The sequence below is a fragment of the Stegastes partitus genome, unplaced genomic scaffold (genome assembly GCF_000690725.1).
Source record: "Stegastes partitus isolate 25-593 unplaced genomic scaffold, Stegastes_partitus-1.0.2 Scaffold854, whole genome shotgun sequence".
Classification (NCBI taxonomy): domain Eukaryota; kingdom Metazoa; phylum Chordata; class Actinopteri; family Pomacentridae; genus Stegastes; species Stegastes partitus.
In genome coordinates this window covers 25189-45001 of record NW_007578585.1, presented here as the reverse complement: position 1 = coordinate 45001, position 19813 = coordinate 25189, and the positions used below count along the sequence as shown (strand labels likewise).

Below are 19813 nucleotides of genomic sequence, written 5' to 3'. Positions count from 1 at the left end.
AACACATGAATAAACTGGAACATTTAAACTTGTTAATGATAATAAATGAAGAGTAAAAACAGATAACTCCATCTGTACAAACCTTCAGAAAACCCACTTTTCCATCGTCTACCTGAGACAACAGCAATCAAACTTAAGTTATCTCTGTTTTTGTCATTTCCACAGAGTCAGATCCACTCAGCTTCAGTTTGACTGATGTTTTGTCAAGCAAACAACAAAATCTACAAAAATGGAGTTATCTGTTTTTGCAAATGAACTCTTCAAATGTTCAGGTACATGTCAGCAAACTGTTTCTCCCAGCCAAGTTATGGGTTTATTAACAACTAAAAATAAAAAGTCCTTGGTTTCCATTGTTTTATGAGACTATGTCATTAGAATTGTAATTAAAAAATAAATCTGTAAATCTGAATAGTAGCTTTTCACAGTAAACTACTAAGTACCTGAAAATCAAGACCAGTGGTTCTCAAACTGGGGCTCGGGACCCCCATGGTTGTCCCAAGATAATTTCAGCTGGTCGCCAGATCATTGTAAAAATAAAATAAAAATAAAGCCTACATTTATCAAATAAATGTGTATTAATGCTGTCAAAATGAAAAGTGTATACTTGTTCACACTCCTTATTCGAACTTTTTATTATTATGATTTGATTATGCGATATTTTTATTCTTTTTTGCTCTTTTTTAAAGTATTTTCTTTGTTTTTATATATTTTTTCCCTTTCATTTGTTTGAAATAAATTCAACTCATTCATTCATTTAAAAGAAAATTAATGTGTTCATGTAAAAAGATTAATCTATGGAATTAACACACTAATGTTTAACACATTAATGCATGAACAACAACGTTATTACTCATGATATATTAAAAAATTCTAACTGGAGGGTCATGAACACAAACGGATGTTATCTTGGGGGTCGTGGCCCAAAAAGTTTGAGAACCACTGATGTAGAAGTTGGTTAGAAGTTACTGGAAGAATCCATTTATCTTTAATCCAATTTTTTCTTGAGGCTACAGGAAGCAAAGAACCTGGAAATCTAAATGTTGGTAAAAGGTTTTTTGTCAGTGTTTCTTTGAAGCCAAGGAGCTCCCTGCCACCTTCCACTGAGGCTTAGACCTCAGAATCCACCACATGCAGCAAAATTACTTCTATCCTCTGAAACGCAGCGTTAACAGCTCATTTATGCAATTATTTATTCACTTAAATGTTACAGAAATAAACAGGAAACTTTAAACTTGTTCAACCACACGACAACAAATCATTCGTTCCAGCCAAGTTATATGTTTATTCTGGGCTCCAAATAAAAGGGGGTTTCCAGCTTCCATACATATTGTTAGCAGAAATTAAACCTAAAATAAATCAGAAAATCTAATTTCCAAAAACAGCTCGAAACAACAAACCACAGTCCTGCTGACGCCCTCGTCTGTTTTGGGTTTTTCCCCCATTTTTTTTATTATTACATAAATAAACTGGAAAATTTAAACTTGTTTATTATGACAAAAGTTTAAGCTTGTGTCACTCAATCATGTTTCTCAGCCAACTTATTGGTTTATTCTGAGCTCCCAAACAGGTTTCTGGCTTCTGTTGTTTTACACCAATTATTACTGTTAACCAAATTAAAAATACATTTTAAAAAAATCTAATTTTGGCGAACATTTCTCCCTGTTTCCATTTGAGGAAGCAAACTACCTGAAAATATAAAAGTTAGTACAAAGTTCCTGAAAAAAATGAATTTACCTGAAACGGATCGATCCAGTAACTTGTCAAAAGCATTTATTGGTCATTTGTTGACATTATTGTTGACAGTTTTTATGTTTGCATGCGTTTAATTTCCATTTTTTGGCATCCTGGCCACCTTACACTGAACACAACATCAACAAATCATAAAATATCATCCCAACAAATAAGTTTTTTAAAGAGCGACTTACTTTCTCAATTTTTCCCACGACCTTTCGAGGCTGTATCTGCTCTTTAAAAGCCCCTGTGCAATATTACTTTTTCTACATACACTAGAATATATATTATTTCGTTAGTTCTCTACTTCTGTACAATCTGTGAAATAATAATAATACTCTATCAGTGTTTCTATTCAGCAAAAAAAATCTGTGCAATGCCACTGGTACATGTGATAATTACTGTTATAGAAGTTATTTTTAGAAGTAGTACTTGTGTATATGTTGGTTTATTTTTTATACGTTCCTTAAATGTTTGCCCTATCTTTGCTGCTGTAACACTTCAAATTTCCGCCCTGTGGGACCAATGGAGGGTTATTTTATTTGATCTTATGAGAAGAAAAGTAGCTGAAAATGAAAAAGTTGGTAAGAAGTTACTGAAAACCAGTTGTTCCAGTGACCATCTGAAGTTAAATCAGCTTATTTGTCCAGTTTTAAAAGCTTTAACGTTTCGATGACAGTTTGTTCTCTTTACCATAAAAGATTTGTGTTGTTCATTTCTGTCTTTTGGCATCTCTTCCACCTTAATATGTCCATTAGATAGATATAACATGATCTCTTATACATTTATGTAATTACCTGTTCATTCACACAACACAGTTTAAAAAGAAACTAGCAGGGTTAACCTTGCTCACCAAGATAAAGTTACTGGTTTATTCTGGTCACACAAACAAGTTTCTGGCTTCCACACATCTTTATTAGAACTAGAATTTAAAATAAATCTGAAGATTGAATCTAATCTACCAAACCACAGTCCCACTGATGCCTCAGTTTGTTATGAGTTTTTTTTTCCTCCCCCATTTCCCCCCCCATTGTCTAAATAAGCTTTAAAATTTAAACTTGTCCATAAATGTTCAGGCACATGTCACCAAACCATTTTTCCCAGCCAAGTCATGTTTTTTTGTTTTTTCTGGGCTACCAAACAGGCCCCTGGCTTCCGTTGTTTTCATCAAACTGGATTTTTAGATAAATCACACGATTAATTTCCGACAAACAGTTTAAAACAGTGAACCAGATTCCAACTGACGCCCTTGTGAGTGTGTTTTTTTTATTTCCCATCCCCAAACGAGAACTCACAGAGCGTCACACGGGCACGGCGGGGTCAGTGACCGCGCACGCCGCCTGTTTATCTGTATGAGAGGTCCTCGGGAGCGCGCCCCCCCTGGCCGAGGAAGGTGAGCGAGTGTCTGGAGGGGAGGACTCGGGAGCGCGACCAGCCGAGGGATCGATCGGATTAAACTCGATTTGAGTGAAATTAACACAAAGGAGAGAAGAGCAACGCACACTAGTCGGCGAGGTCGCGGATGCGAGACACGCCGGAGAAATATTTCATGAAAAACAAAAAAAACTTGAACTTTTTTCATCTGTTTATTTATATTTCTAACTGAAAAGGACCACGGTGGATTTTTTTTTCAAGCAAGCGGAGATACTAACCCTACTAACGAGGAGTTGATTTGATAAAAAGCCCGAAGTGACCGAGCTTGCTGGGTAAGCTAACAAATGCCCCCTTTTTCAATGAGTGCATTTAATTTTTTTTCGAGTAGATTTCAGCACGAGTGTGATGGTTTCGTAGTAGCCACCGGCTCTGAATTAAAAGCCGTTTATATTCTCTGTGAATAGTAAGTTTTCCATACTTTTTCAACGCGATCGGACTCTTTAATCCACCGTGCGAGTTGTGGTTTCCAACCCGACGGACGTTTCCCTTAAGGCTAACTCACGGGAAAGGTTAATTTAGGGACAACTGGCTTATTAAGCGTCTGTTTTATTTTCCAATTTCAGCAGAAAGTCATTGAAGGTCTATGTAGCTGCCATGCCGACATGCTAACAATAGCAAGTTTAGCTTTGCCACCCGCTGCATCGCTCACACACACAGTCGCACCACAGTCCCATTAGTTAGTTGAAAAGTGGAAAGAAAAATTCCCAGAACAGCACGGAGAGCTCCTGGGCTTCCCAATCTGATTCCCTGACAACTTGTTGGATTTTGTAATGGGGAATATTGAGTTAATTCAGTTTTAAAGTGTGACTGTTAGCCCTGTTAGCTAATTGTGTTGAAGCTTCTAGGAGACACGAGGTGGCTCGAGCGTAGAGGTGAGTCACTAGCCGACTGAATGAGCGGAGCTCTGAGGGAGATTCCCAGCGGAGAATACTTGGCAGATATCGCCAAAAACGCACCGCATGAGTTGAATCGAAATGTTTTTACACGAAAGCATCAATATTGTGTAGATTTCCCCTGAATACTCGCGTCTTTATCGGTGAGGGACAGTGTGAAGTGAGTGTAGTAGTCGCTAGTTTTATTGAACGGAAGGGACAGAGCAGTGGAGGAGAGGAGGGGGGAAGCTGTGAGGCCAGGCGGTCATTCCATACAACCGTGTTTTTCACGTTGTTTCCCCCACGTTCCGTGTCGCCAAAACAGTTTAAAATGTGAGGGAAAACGCTGCCGTAGTTGCGCGGAGCTTCGGAGCGGAGGGGAAAGTGTTTTACTTGAATAAAAACCGAGATGAGCGAATCGTTCCCTGGTCCGGAACGACGTGCGAAATACCGCTGATAGGCTAATTAGCCGTGCTAGCCGCTGGAGGTTGGCCCAGCGCTAGGACACAGAAGTTCAGTTAGCCTGCTAGCCAGCGCTCATCCTCATTGTGTGCGGCCGGAGACCACTTATTAGCCCCCCCGAGCTAGCTACCAACCTGCTCGGGGCGCTTATCGGTCGGCGCACGGCTCTCGGGCAACTTTACGCAGCTTTCGCTTCACTTTTTTGTTTTCATGTGTCGGGGTGAGAAAGAAAAAAACATTCTCTTTACATATTTTCCGCGTTTTGTGTGTGTGTGTGTGTGTGTGGCTTTTGTAACGAGAGCTTGTTTGTAGTGTTGCATTGTATCCGGCGACCGAAGTTTGGCAACCACCAACGGCTACACTTGTTACTCGGTGTGGACGGAGAGAAAAGGCAGCCCCAAAAACACCTGCCGGTTCCCTGATACTTCTCTCTGAGTTAACGCAACACCGTCTTTACATTGAGCAGAAACGGTCGCTCAGTTTTCTTCCCCTACAGTGCGACTTGGTTGCGTGTGTTTTCTTGCGCTATCCTGCCCTCTTTCTCCATTATGCGTTCTGTAATCGGTCAACTTGCATAATGGTCACCCTGCCGCTCTCTCTCACGCAACTCTGGCTGCGCTAAAAAAAAAAAAAAATCTCTGGAAAATAACTAAGCTTTGTCCTCCCAAACACAGAAACACACACATACTTCTCTCTATTCACTCTGTGGTTTTTATTCACTCTGACACATTCAGCGTACATGTGCTGGTTCGTTATTTTTCCTCCTGTTTGCCACAGAGCCAGGAGCTGCTCCCCCCACCACCTTGTGTCTCTGAGCCAAGATGGCAGCTAGTCATGTTTAGCGGGCCACAGAGGGAGAGATAAGAGGCCCCGACCACACACACATGCACACCGAGCACACAACAGATGTTCAGCACTATTTCGTCTCTCTCCCGTTTGTCTTTTCTTGTGGTTAAAGTTGAGGCACTCTTCCCCCCTCTATAGCCACAAGGCTGCCTTGGTTTGTTAAAGAGAGGCAGCTGTTCTTGGATTAAGGTGGAACTTTGAAAAGGTAGATTTTCTCCACGTCTAATCCATGTGTGGTGGCAATTCTGATCATTTTTCTGCATGTTGCCTGTGTTTTTTTAATAGTTTTGTTCAGGCAGATGAGTGGAAGTTTGGTTGTCTGCTTTTTTTTAGAGCGGGAATCAAACTAAAGTGGAGTTTTTTGTCTTAACTTTGGCCGGTGGCCATATTAATTTCCCTAGATGCTGGAAAAAAAATCAATTTATCACAAACTGATTGTTCCTGTAACTGCCTAAAGCAAAAATCTGCTCCCCAGTCTCATTTTTAAAAGCTTTACACTTTTGTTTACCCTTTGTTCTCCCCACCATAGGGCCTAGAAGATGTGGGGTTTGTCACGTTGACATGTTTTTCATCTGGCGGTGTTCCCTTCAATGGCCACAGCCAGGGAAATCCCTTCCACCTTTATACTGAGGCTTATATATGAGGATACACCACATGCAACGAAATGACTCACATCCCATGAAACGCAACATTAAGATAGCCCAGTTAATTGAGATTTCACAGAATGGTGCAATTAAATTTCCAGTGTAATATCCATGCACTGATTTTCATTCTCCACATGTATAACCCCCTCTGTTATGTTATTTCATGTTCCTAATGACCATGAAGCTTTAACCATGCCACTGTATGCTGTGGCTTCATTCATTCGGGCATTTTAGCTTTTGGAAGAATGAAACAGACACTTTGTTTTGAACAGGTGTTCATCAGTTTGTCATGTTTTCGAATAATTTGCTCCCTGTGGTTTTGACCTATGAATCATTAGTGTGGTCGGTGTTGGTTATCTGAACATTTCACTGTTGATGTGCCATCATCTATTGACCTTTTAACCAGCTCTTGCTGTTTTCATACTGTTCAGAACAGGGGAGGTAAGATTCTAAAAGTTTAGGGAAATAAAGCAGAAGAGGAGGCGCCAAAGGCAATATAGTTTTATGTATGAGAGGACAGAAATCAGAAGTAACCCTACTGGTATGCAGAGAACACTAAAACTTGTGCCTGACAACACTGACATTGTTGTTCTCTGCTAGTGAAAATGGCCATTGTTAGCATTGTGATCCTTCCCATCTCACTTTACTCTGCTTGCATGTTATCCATCAATGTCTCTTGCTACTTGCATTTTGTATTCAAATGCTCTCTATGGCCTGACTTTGCTTTTATGACCTAACAAAGTATTTGTTCTCAGTCCAGTCAGCCCTCTAGTTTTGTGGCAGGTCATTTGTTACTTGAGCAACTTATCAGACTATTAGTTTTGGCAATTTGTCTCTCCCTCTTTCCTGTACTATCCCAGTTAGCCGCCTTGGCTGCTATTTGCAGTGCTAATCCTGACCCATCCGGACCCCGGCAGACACACGCTACAGATGTTGTGAGAGAAAATGAACAGAAATCGTGTTGAATCATCCAAATCTGGATAAAATCAGTTCATATTTTCACAAAGCCTCTCATATTAAAAGCTGCTGGGTGTTTAAAGTGGGTTTATCTGGAGAAAAGCTGGGGGCCTGTGGCGGGGGGTGTAGGGGGAAGGGGGGTGCTGAGATTTTTGTACTCTAGAGGCTGAGAGGAAGTTTATATCAAAAGCACATTTTCTCCCGCAGCTACTGTCCTGCGTGATTTTTATGTCGGACTTGATTTATTTGCACACTCTTGGCCCATTTAGGTGTTGAAGTTAACTTACATTTAAATTTCTCATAACATAGGCAGTTCCTTGTCGTGGTCAGCAGCTTTTACATATTGTTAAACTCACTAAGTGTGAAGTCGAGTGACTTATCTAGTTGTATAAAACATGTTGGTCATATGGGGTTTAGTTCTGCGAGTTTTTATGATTAAGCATTGCAGGGGTGATCCCTATGACACCCTGGCTGCTGTGTTTGCTCAGATAATAGCGCTCACTGGAATAACAAGAACAAAAGTAATGCTTCAAACTTAAGTAATTATGTTCTTAGTCAGTATTTCCACAGTATTTATAGGGAGCTGACTTACACATTTCCCCACTATTGAGTGCATAACAGGGGAAATGTCCTGAAACTTGATAAAGAAATATCCACTTTATGCCTCACCTCCAGAGTGACTTAAATCTCCCTTGACACTGTTCTTGATGTTAACAGTAACCTGTGCTCACAGCAAAAGCTTCATGAGCAGCAGCAGCAAGCCCTTTCGGGGGTTTTTGCAAGTTTCTTTTCTCAGAAAAAGCGACAGCACTTTCCCTCAGACCCCGCTGCTTTTACCAACTGACCGGCTTGGAATCCGTTCACAGCCTCCAAGCAAGGTCTGGAGCATGCAGACACTGCTGAGGGGGAGACATGGTGCTTCTTTGTTGCACAAAAACCCTCCTATTTAATATGTTTGGAGTATTTATTTCATGCATTACAGGAGAAGCTGCAGCCCAACACCTATAAAAGCCAACTGAGTATAAGGCTTCTGATACAGGAGTTGATTTCTAAAGACTAATAAATCTGTGCTACTGATCTTGTAATGATTAAAGTTGCAAAAACATGATCTTTATGCTGTAGCTCTGTTGAAAACGCATTGACCAGGTGTTTTGGTTGGCAACTTGTGCTCAATTATCGAGAAACAGCTGCTTGTTTTTGGGAAAGTCTAGAACATAGCTGCTGGAAACTGGTCGGCGAGTGATACAGATTTTTGTTGTGCATACTTTGCAGGAATTGTGATGTATTTATGAGGTCACTGCAGGTTTTGCCGTCTCCCGAAGCCTTCCCAAGCTGCAGTTATTTTTCCTGGTTGAACACGAAGCTTGAAAGCAATCACAAAAACATTCCCTCACTCTCAGCAGGCAGAAACTTGTATTCTGAAGATGGATGACTGTGATTGCCAGGCTTAAAGTGCCGATATTGAGCCGATTGTACAGTTTGTGGGTTAGATGGCAGCAGGTAGTGCGGTGCAGTGGATAGTTTAAAAGGCTGGTGTTGGGTGTCTGAGCCAAAGCACTGGTGTTTGTTGGGGTGGCCATTTTGTCTCCTATCATCATGTGTCGTGGATGGCAGCCCTGTTAGCAGAGATGAGGAGTGGTGCTGTTGTTTGCCTCCATCTCTTTCATCTTTGCCATCTATCGCTCCACCTCCACCCCTCACCCACCCACTCCCTCTCTGCCCATGCACGAGCCTCCCTCCTCTTCATTCTCACCCTTTGCATCTCCCTCTTTCTCTCTCCATCTTCGCCTGCCTGTCGTTTCCTCCCCCTCCCCTGCCTCCAGTCCTCTCATTTCCAGCCAAAAGGTTAGCGGGGGTCTTTAGCACCGTGGTGACATTCAAAACTGAGTGTCATCACTGTCTCTCTTGCTCTCTCTCATCCCTCCCTCTCACCTGTTTCTCCCCCTGCCTCCCCCGTCCTCCTCCTCTGCTCGTGCCTCCCCCATCCCCCCATCCTCCTCCTGCAGCGAGGGCCTTCTGGACCAAGTGCTGTGCCTAGAAGACAGCCTGGCATTAATACAGCTCTCAAGTATTTGTGTGTGGGCTGTATGTGTTTTCTGTGGAGGAGACGGCCTGTCAAGTACATCTCTGACCCATATGTGTACGCGCCTTTTAATCTATCGTTGACCTCTGCTGGTGTAGATATGCGGCGTATCCTGTTTTTCCCTCTTCATCTCCTCGGCTCCCCACTAACGTAACCGCTGCAGGGGGAAACAAATAAGCAAAGCTAAAACCCAAGGACTTTCCACTGGAAATATGTGGGAGTTTTGTGTCATCAGTTGTTGATGAATCCCATCGCTGAAAAGCGGCATCAGTGCCACTTTTATCTCATCAGTTTTCTCCGACGCATGCTGTGGTTTAATGGCACTGTTGTGCCATTCTCTACCTCTACGCATTTTCTTTCGCCATTTCTCTCCTCAAGTGATTCATATGGCTGATGAAAGGTTAAGTGCCGCTTGCTTGTGGAATCAACATCCAGTTAGGAAGATGGAGATGGAAGGTCAGAGAGGGGAGAAATGGGTCTAAAAAAAAAAGGAATAATGCGAACCACATGCAAGAGAAGATGAGTCTCCTTAGAAAGATCAGGTAGACATGCTTCCATCACACCTCTTCTTGCATAATACTGTTACTAATTGTGTACATTGTTAGTTAATGTTGGCATTTTTTACAATTTGCCAGCAGCCAGATTTTCATCGTGCTGCAAAATCTCCTCAGCTGTAGTGGATTCAAACCCGCAATGGAAGCACTTTTTGATGGTGTAGAGCACACTGACTCTGAAAAAGGGGTGTGTGTCCCAGGGGAGAAGTTACCCCACAGCTTTATAGGAAGGACTCTGGAAGTTAATTGGTTGTTAGCAGTCAGGCAGGCGGGGCAGGGAGGGGAACCGGCCAATCTCTGGGGACATGCTCCAGACCTGCCTGTCCCATTGGTCTAAAAGGGCATGTCAATAGTTGTGATTGATTAGGCAGGAGTGGGGGTAGCATGCTGGAGAGCCCGGTCTATAGTTAGTGTGTGTGAGCCTTCATGTTTCTTCTTGCTTAAAGGGACACTTAAGTGTTTCAGTTTTGTGGGAAATTCGTCTTGCAAACCATTTCGTTGGAAGCTCATGTCTTATTCATATTTTCTATAAAAATGAAAATCTAGACCGAGAATCGGGAAAGTACTGCGTCTGATGTTCTTGTTGCTCAGAAATGTTTCCAAAGCTTCTTTTTATGTTTTCTGCAAAGGGATGACAGATCTCTCAACAGCCCAAAAAACCACTGGTGGTTTTGTTCTTTTTTTTTTTTCAAATTCCCATTTAGTGACAAATCCTGTAGAGTAGCGGGGTTTTCCCCAAAGCCACTGTACCACTGTGATAACTCATTTGCATCACCGAACAATTTCCCCCTCACCTGCAACCGTTTGATTTCTGATTTACATGTAGGTTTGCGCTTGCCACACCGAGTTTCTGATCAGATTTCAGCGCAAGCATTGAAATATTCGCATGAAAAGACAGGAGAAAGTGTTTTTTATCAAATGAATGCAACACATTTCTTTGGTTTCGCCTCTTGCTGCTGGTGAGCCACGCAAATTGAGGGAAGAAGTGGCTGTGATTCAGAAGAGTGGTGGAAGTAGAAGTTGTCATGCAGTTACAGGACTGCAGCCAGTCAGACAAACATACTTTGGCTGTCGTCCTTTGGGGGTCAGTACATGTCTTCTGACCTGGCATCACGACCTTCCTCCTGTAATACCATTGAGTGTGGGTCGGGTGCTACAGCTTTGTACCAAACCTGGGTTGAAACTGTCTCTTGTACAAATGGAGTAAATATTAAGTCACGATCAGAAAGCTGTTCCAGGCAAAACGCGCCTGAGACTCAACCAGAAACTAATACACTGAGTTTAGTGCTGTAGTGAAGTGGCGATAAAACCCCGACAGTAAATATGTGGAGTCAAAGTGCAGAGCTGTGTAGATGTCTTTAAAGATGCATCTCTCTGCTTAAGCTGCAAATTCAAAATATTCGCTTTATAGGGTAAAAAAAAAAATACTCCACTGACCTTATTGCCTGTGAAGGGCTATCAGAATTTAAACCACTATGTCTTAGAAATCTGCCGTGATTTGCATAAGCCCTTTCCAACTGATTCTGAATGCATTTTTGAGACCGTATATATATATATCGAGTGACCTCTTAAGTAGATGAGAGGAACAGACCAGTCTGCTAATCACAGCAGCAGTCGGTGGATATAAATTTTCTCTCTCCAGCAAACTTTTGCTACTGTTGAAAAGTTTTGGGAAGACTTATGAGTTTGTTTGTGGTGTTTCCTAGTGGCTTACCTGAAGGTGGGTTTTTGGTCGATCGCTTCAAGTTAAATATGTTGAGTTGCTCTTGTTGTAACAGTACAAGCTTTTTAAGATCTACAGTGGCACCATGCTCTTTTGAACATAATATATGAGTTGTAGCCAAAAGAAACAGATTAAGTAGAACTCAGTCCAGATTAAAAACAAGCGTCTTTGTTTGACATTTTGCGTACAACAAAAGGAATTGATCTCAAAATTGGTATTTTGATTATTTGGAATGTGAAAGATTTAAGATGCTAGTTTCTGAAGGGAAGCTCAATTTCTTGTTGACAGTAGAAATAACAGTATTAAATAGTTTAAAATGCGTGATGGTCTCTACATATTTGTCTTCTGTTGTTTCTTCTCAGTTGAATACTTGAATTCCTTACTTTTGGATGCAATTCCTTAATGCCTCATTTTGCACAATTTTTTTTCATGTCTGTAAATCAGTAAAATATGAATGTGCACCAAGGTGTTTTATGCAAGAAGAAGCATTTCATCACAGGTGGATAGAAGCTTCACTGCATCCACAGGAAAGAGACTAATCAGAGGCTGCAAGTTTTTGCCGTCCAGTTTTATGGAATATGTGCATGAAAAAATACTGCAAATAAAACAGGATCATGGTGAAAAATAAGGACAGAGGTTATCCTGCCACACATGTAGCCAGCTTTGTGTAATATTTCATTACAGAACATTTACACGTTTACACATTTTGATTGTCAACTCAATAGCCTGTCAGATAAGTAATTTTTTTTCAAACTTCTCGGTGCACAGTCCAGTCTGTCCGCAAATTTTTCAGTGTACTTGAGGGAAAAATTCCCAACCGGAATAAAACGGTAGGAAGAGTTTTGCGAACACGTTGGGGAACATGGCGGTTCTTATAGGAATGAATGTAGTTCCGGATGAGTTGAAGACAGAGCTATGTGGAAACAAGGCGTCAGCGGCATCATGCACATACTTGCACCCCTTCACTTGTGGACACGCTTGCTTAAACGAGTGTGTTGCAAAGACTGGACAGAGTCGGGAACTACGTAACAGGTTCTTTAGCTCTCAGCGAGCACATGCGCACACTGACACTGTGAACTGGCAGGTTCTTGGCCACCCCCTGTGGCCTACTTCTCTCTCCTGTGTCTGCCTCTCGGCCTCCATGTCCTCTGGGATCAGACTGAGAGCCGTCCAGTGGTTTTTCCTACCACATGGTAAAGGCAGGGAACAGATTGGATAAACACAGCCCTTTCCTGCTGACCCACCTCCGCCGCCCACCCCCTCCCCCCTGAAACACACACGCATGTACTCACACACACACACAAACACACACGCACACACACTGTCCATTAACAAAGCAGCCGTGCGTAAAATAACCAGATTTTCTCGGGCTTCAGTGCGTCTTTCTTTCTTTTCTTGCTCTCTTGATCCCTCCCCCTCCCCGCCGCCACCACTCCTCTCTTCCTTCCTTCCGGGCCTCAAATCCCAGCCCCAAACACACGGCCCGGCATCCCCTCACTTGAGTGTAATTACACACACAGCTAGCCAGCTCCTGCGCGCTGTCCTCCATTTGGGAACAAAGGTATAAATTATAGTGGCTTAGATCCTAGTGGTAATGGGTGGTGGGTGGGTGCACACGTGTCCTCCAGAGGAAGAGGGAGATCACTCACTTTTTTTTTTCTTTTTTTTTTTTTTTTTGGTTCAGGTGTCTGGTTAGGTTATGTGTGCTAAGCCGATCGGTGTAGTTTGTTTTTTTGGCTTGGTTTTGTTTGTCTGTGCCTGTCTGTGTCTCAGAGGAAACATGGTGTTGTTGACATGGCAGAGATTTCCTGTAGTAAAGCCTGGAGGCTACAGACAGTTTAGCTGCCAAACTGTCGACAGCACAGACAGGACTGCATTGAGCCGCTGTTGGCTAATCTCCCTCCCTTCTTCCTTCCTTCACCGCAGACTAACACTACATACACAGAGCGATTTGGAGCTTTTTGGTCAAGTAGGACGTTCCACATGACAAACAAAACCAGCAAATGTCCTTAATGCTGCTAAAGTTTTGTTGTTACAGTAGAAGAAGCTGATGAGAGCGTAGATGGGCACGGTCACGCACAAATTGTTCAGGAGATTCGCCTGGCTGTGAACATGACATACAGTTTCAGAAATTTCTAGAGCAGGAAATATGAGAGGTGTGCCATGGATGGCCGAGCGCCTGCAGGTTGTCATTCTTTCCAAAGTTTACACCGAGTGACGTCACGAACACACCTTCACTTTGACTGAAAGAGCTCATCAGTTACATCACCTGATGTCAGGATTGGTTGGACAGAAAACTTGGGAGACCTGTGACGCCAGAACAGTGTCTGTGTTTCTGGATGACGTGTTTAAACAGCACAATACTGAGATCAGCTTTCCACTGTTTTAACATGCATCTAAATTTCAATACATGTGTCTGTTAAAATATGAAAAGCTCTTTCAATTGGGCGTTGATGACTGTTTTTATTTAGAGTTCCTGTTTGGGTTTCTGTTAAATGAAGGCCCATCTCTAATACGCTACACTGAATGACTGTGTAATGCTGCTGGCTGCCAGAGAAGCCATTCAGTTGCACTAACTTGGCAGTGATATTCTGCGGTTTCGGCTTGGCTGAACGGGTGGCCTCGATAATTGTGGTTTGACAGAGCTGCACAGTCAGTGCGAATTCCTGAGCCTGGCTGGTGATCGCCGCTTCATTTATCAACTGGGCTAAAACTATACGTGTTAGAGCGGCTCTGTGATTACTTACGGTTTCAGGTGAGCTGGAACTTGTGGAGCTGTTGATTATGTTGTTAGGCTGTCGTACTCGTGCGCGCCTTCCAGCAGTGACAGACCCAAACCCCTTTCATATTACTTCTCACTGTGTTTGAACTGGAAACTGCCAGGCATTTCAAGGTCAGAGTCCTGATACTGTATCTCAAGTTTTATTTTGGGACATGGTTTGCTTGGAGTTACAACAAGCAAGAAAAGCAAAGGAGCAGCTTTTTCCTCCCATCCTGAAGCTGCGCTGCTGTCCACAGTGCTGTTGCCAAATTAGCATCCTACATTTATCATTTGATTCATTTTTCAAACAGGAATGTCAATCTTTGATAGTTTCTGGTCCTCTGATTGGAAATTAGGTGCTTTTTAAAGTCTGAGAATATAGTGAAATTGGGCATTTTGGTTTTTTTTTTTACCTGCTGTTTGGATTAAAGAAGACATTTGATTACATCACCTCAGATTTTCTATTATAAAGGGCATTTTGTTGATTTATACTTCATTTATCTAAACATGTTTAGATAAATGAAGTCTGAACTCTGATATTGCTGCACCAGCATGTCTTGAAACACTAATCTACAAGTTTAGTTCACATAAACAGTTTGACACTTGCCTTTCTGCTATTCTGTTAGTGTTTTTTTGAGAGTTTCCATAACCATAAAGCCTGAGTACATTTTGTTACACATGAAGGAATATCTTTTTTTAAACGGAATATATGTAATTGACATAAGCAAGTTTTTCCACTTCATGACAACAAGCTCGAATGACTAATACGTGTTTAGTTTGTTACTCGGATCAGCCACTTGACAAAGTTCTTGGAGTCACGAGTGGAAAAGCAGGTATTGGCGCACCACTAATGACAGAGAGGAGGGATGACTTTCTGATGTGAATTAGAAAGTTTTTTTGACTCATCTTTCCTGAGACTGACCTCTGTCGTTTAGAGGTTGAGCGTGCACAATCTGTCACCTCTGAAAACACTGATCAACATCAGTGTGGTCGTGCGAAGCCACATAAGTGAACACAAGCTCTTGATTGTGTCGGCACCTCGTTCTTTTTCTGTCGCCGGATAGTTCAGCGAGTTTGTTCGTGAGAAGCTCGAAATGCCTGCTGTGCCGCTGATAACGTACAGACTTATTATTGGAGCTAAAGGCAGAAAGGGCAGGAAGATTAGTAGCAATGCTGAGGTGTAGAGCTGCAATCATTGCTTATAACTGATCAATAGTGGTGTTTAATGATGAATCAGTAGCTCTATGAAACATCAGGAAAAATGTAGCGGGTGGAACAATATTTTTTTTTCCAGGGCTGATACAGATTATTAGTTAGAAAGACTGATGAGCGATGTTCACAAGTAATACATGTGTGCAGTGAAAATAAAACTCCATGTCAAAATGTAGATTAACACAACCTCCAAAACAAAACTGCGTTGAAATGCATTTGTTTATTTATGTTTTGCATATGGCTAAGTAAGAGAAACCTTTGGTATTGATGGACTATTACTTGAAATATAAAACAGTGCTGTAGGGTGAAACGGAGATAAAGTTTTTTTGTAATGAATCCATTGAGAATGTCAAAAGAAGTACCGATATTGATAGAAATGCTGAATCTCAGCTCTGACAGGCCAATAATCGGTCAACGCCAAGAAAAATGTTTTTTAAAAATGGCGGTCTATCTCTAGTTTGACATGTGACATAAATGCAGAAGACCAAGAAAATAAGCAAATGAGAAGCTGAAAGGTTTTCATTCTTTTTGTATTTAGAACAATTAGCTAAATATTACAATTTGCTAAAAAAAAAAAAAATTACATTAGAAATCTGAATCTGTTTGGTGGAAGAATATTAAACATTTAATATAAACACAGCCAGTGGTATTATGATGAGGTTGATTATCAAAGTAGTTAATTGGATCAGCTCCACTCTGGTGTTCTTATTGTGTAGACGGCAGCTACACACAAACATGAAGCAGTGATTCAGTCAGCGCTCGTAAGTAGGAGCAAGAAAAGGCACCATTTTCTGTCAAGTCTCTGTCTCTCTCTCTCTATACATGTGTATATATATATATTTTTTATCTGATCAATGACAGCGCTTGCAATGTGATGCAATAGTTTCGTACCGCAACAGATGGTGACTGTGTTAAGATCGGTGACAGCAGTGTGTTTAAAAAAAATCCAGCGTTCTGTGTAGGTGTGGATGTGCTGCCGCAGGTACCAGTAAGAGAATGAAATATGAGCCAGCATGAAGGGTTATCAGATGTCAACACACTACACAGCAGTTTTTATGCAGCAGGGAAAAGTTATGAAAGCAGAAATCGCTTTCTCCCTCATCTTGAACAGTGCCTGGTATGTGCACTTGAATGTACGTAGTCGACACAGGTTCCAGCTGAGATGGTATGGAATCTGATTTGTGTCACGATAACCACCAAAACCTTTTACCTGTCAAACAAAAACGAACATTTAGGAGAGAATAAAGGTAAAAAGAAAAGTCGGAAATGTATTTTTTTTCCTTGCAAGAACCATCCGTGGTGTTAGTGTGGATATGGCCTTACTTCCGCTGTCTCCTCACCACATGTGTTGTTGCAGAGGGAGCCGAGGGAAGCTAAATGCCTCATCCTTTGATGAGATTTGGCGTTTAAAACGGCACACTGACCGTTCACCTAATTCCCTCTGCAGTGACAGCTGGGCTTCAATGCCAAACTGTGCACGTGTTTGCATGTATGCATCTCTGTGTGCACTGCAAGTGAGAGATGAGAGCAGAAGCGCAGGCTGATATTGCAGAGGAAGTGGTACAGAAAGTTTTTTAAAAATATGGTGCCGAAGAGAGCAGAGGGCTCGTCTTTTCCATGACTGAAGGAGAGTTCACTGAGGAACAGAGGGATGAGCAACAACACTAGAGTTAAAGAGAGAGGCAGGATGAAATGGGCGAGTGGAAAGAGGTGAAGTGCAGAGGAAACGTATCCAGCTCTGTCCAGGCTGCAGACGAGTGTTATCTTGTGGGAGGCTAACTTCTAAAGGCCATACAAAAAAAAAAAATGAGGAGGATGAGTGGAGCCAAGAATCTCTTGCCTTCCTACTTTTAACTAGAGCTGTGATCTGACTAAAGCCTCCAGGCAGCTGTGCACGCACACATACACACAACTGCAACCACACACACACACACACACACACACACACACACAGTAGCCAGTAAGTGCTTATACGGCGATATTTGTTCTGCATTGTAGAATTCACGGTCTAATGTGGCGTGCGTCTGACAGAGCTGACAGGAAATCAGTTGCCTTCGTAGTAGCTTGCTGCAAAGGATGTGAAATTACACTCAATTACTCTCACCTGCCACACACACAAACACGTGCTAAACTTTTTCCTTCCTGTAGTGATTGAAATGCACGAAAACAGCGCTTCATCGCTGCTGTTCGCACCGTAATCTAGTAGCTGAACACAGGTTTTCTAACAGGTTTTGAACAGCTGTTGACGTGCTTTAACTGTGTACAGCCTGTTTTTGCTGAGCTGTTATATTACTATGAATTAATAAATGAAAATAGGACTGCCAAAGATCTGCTTTTTTACACCATTCTAAATGGAACATATTTGTGATTCTGTCTGTTGATATGACAAAACCAGCAATTTAAAATTTTTATTTTAGCCTCTTGGAAAGTGACTATTTTCTAGCCTCAGTGATTTTGGGGGGAAAAAAACACATCAAAAAATGAAGTGATTACTCGCTGCGGCCCTTTTTGTTGAATATTCTTTAAATAACATGCTCTTTGACTCGGCCTGTTAACTCCCGGACACGGAGATTGAGGCTCCTGATCTTCTGTCTGCATCACTATCATCCGTCATTGCCTTTGTTTGATGTTTACACCAAACTGGAACTAGCACAAAAGCACAGGTGATCAGCTGACCAAGTAAGGAGCTTGTATTGGTGTATTTACTCCTTTATGGAAGAGAGGCTTCTCTCATAGGTCTCAGATTGATGCCAAGGTCCACATTTTCTCCATTTAACATTACAAGTGGAGGCTGATAACCTTTTTGTATTTGAACTGTTGGTGACGGTGTGTACTTAAAGGTTCACTCTGAATCGTTGCTCCTCACAATTGTCAGGGATTTTCAAATGTGGTCAAGGATTTAAAGCTTTTGTCTGCATTGTAAAACTATTTTCAGTCTCCCACTGATACAGCTTAAGTATATTTTTACTTCTTCGCCTCTAACACAGTGTTAGTCATGTGATCTGACAACTCTGTCATTTGTACAACTTGTTTAGAACTTTTCAAGATGCTTGATTTAATGTGCGGACACAGATGAGGCAGAATTAGTTGCAGTGCTGGTAGCATAAAGGGAGTATTCATTCAGCTGAACTGTCACCCTTGTAAATTAAATTTGCGTGTTGTGATTTGAAAGTCCAAATGTTGCATTGCCTGGTGGTGTATTCATGCTCTAGATGTACAGACCAATTAGCGATTTAATTGGTGATTAAGGTAATTATTCATTTAATTATTGCTCCATGGCTGTTGCTCTGGTCCTGTAGTTAGCCAGCTGCTGTGGAGAATCCAGCGGTATTGCTCTGCTTGACCTACATGCTATGTTAACCATTAGCATACTTAGTTATACCACGTTGCATGTATACAAAAGATGAGTGCTTATAAAAGACAGCTGGGCCTTTGTACCACTGTTGACTTGTAAGAGCAACAAAGAAATGTAGAGATACATGTACGTGTCTCGCATCCCCTGTGCCTGTTGTGGATCATAATATAGTAAAAAATACTGTGTGTGTTGGCAGCTTGTTTATGGTTCAGAAAGACATGGAGAACAGGACTTGTTAATGCTATTTACACAACAAGAGTGGATGCTCCCCTCAGGCATTGTGGAGGCTTCCAGCAGAAAGGCTTAAAGGCCTGAAGGAAGGCTTTTGTACTGTATTCCTGTGTCTTGCTAATGTTGACTGTTGGCTTTCTACTGACTTTCAGTGTTATCACCCAGGAACTAGACATTGAACAATAGGTGTGGTGGTCACACAGTAAAGGGGCCTTTATGAATGTCAAGAGGAACAAAAAGTGAGTGCTGCGCTGGATCAAGAACAATAATATTTGTGAGGAAAATACTAAATCAGGTGGTCTTTCAGAATTCTGCTAGTAGCCAGTAAAGATAGGACGGAAAAAAAAGACTGTCCCACCTCTTATTGATTGAGGTAGAGCTGAACGCTTTGGGGAAATTGTTTAATTGCAATGTATTTTTAAAAAAAAGAAATCAGGCTTTAGTTTAACACTCAATTCATAAAATATTTCAAACCTGATAAAGATTTACCACAGGATAGTGTGACTGTCCCACAGAGGGTGGCATGAGTTTGTAAAATTATTGCTGAAACAAAACCCTGGCTCAGGCGCTCCATAACACACATGCTAAATTGCAGTTTTTGGCATTTTTCTCATTACTTTCTGTCTAAGTTTGATTTGAAATCAGTTAATTGTTCAGACCTAACTGGAGTCCTTAATATTGGTAGGCTGTCCAAAGAGTACAGAAAACATACTAATGTCCTGCTCGCTAACTCTGCTGCGATAACTTTTTTTTGTGCACAGTAGCTGCAAATATACACAATAAAACAGAACACTTTATTATAAGGTGGGCATGCAGCTCCTCTTGATTTGACCTAAGTTGGACAGCTTGACTCAAGTTGTGTCAGTCTGTCCACATTCTGAACGAAGGAATTTTATATTTGACATCAGACTGCCTTGAATGCTCCTTAGAATGCTGACCAATATTAAG

At 41.7% G+C, this 19813-nt stretch overlaps 1 protein-coding gene across 1 annotated transcript in view; it reads left to right on the top strand.

Moving 5' to 3' along the window:
• Window positions 1–3131: 3131 nt before the first annotated feature.
• The window catches only part of chd7 (chromodomain helicase DNA binding protein 7), a gene marked incomplete at its 3' end in the record, with an annotated part of 41468 nt that continues 24786 nt past the window's right edge, over window positions 3132–19813 (top strand). The window contains exon 1 of the mRNA XM_008293053.1: window positions 3132–3437. The remainder of the gene's footprint in view (window positions 3438–19813) is intronic.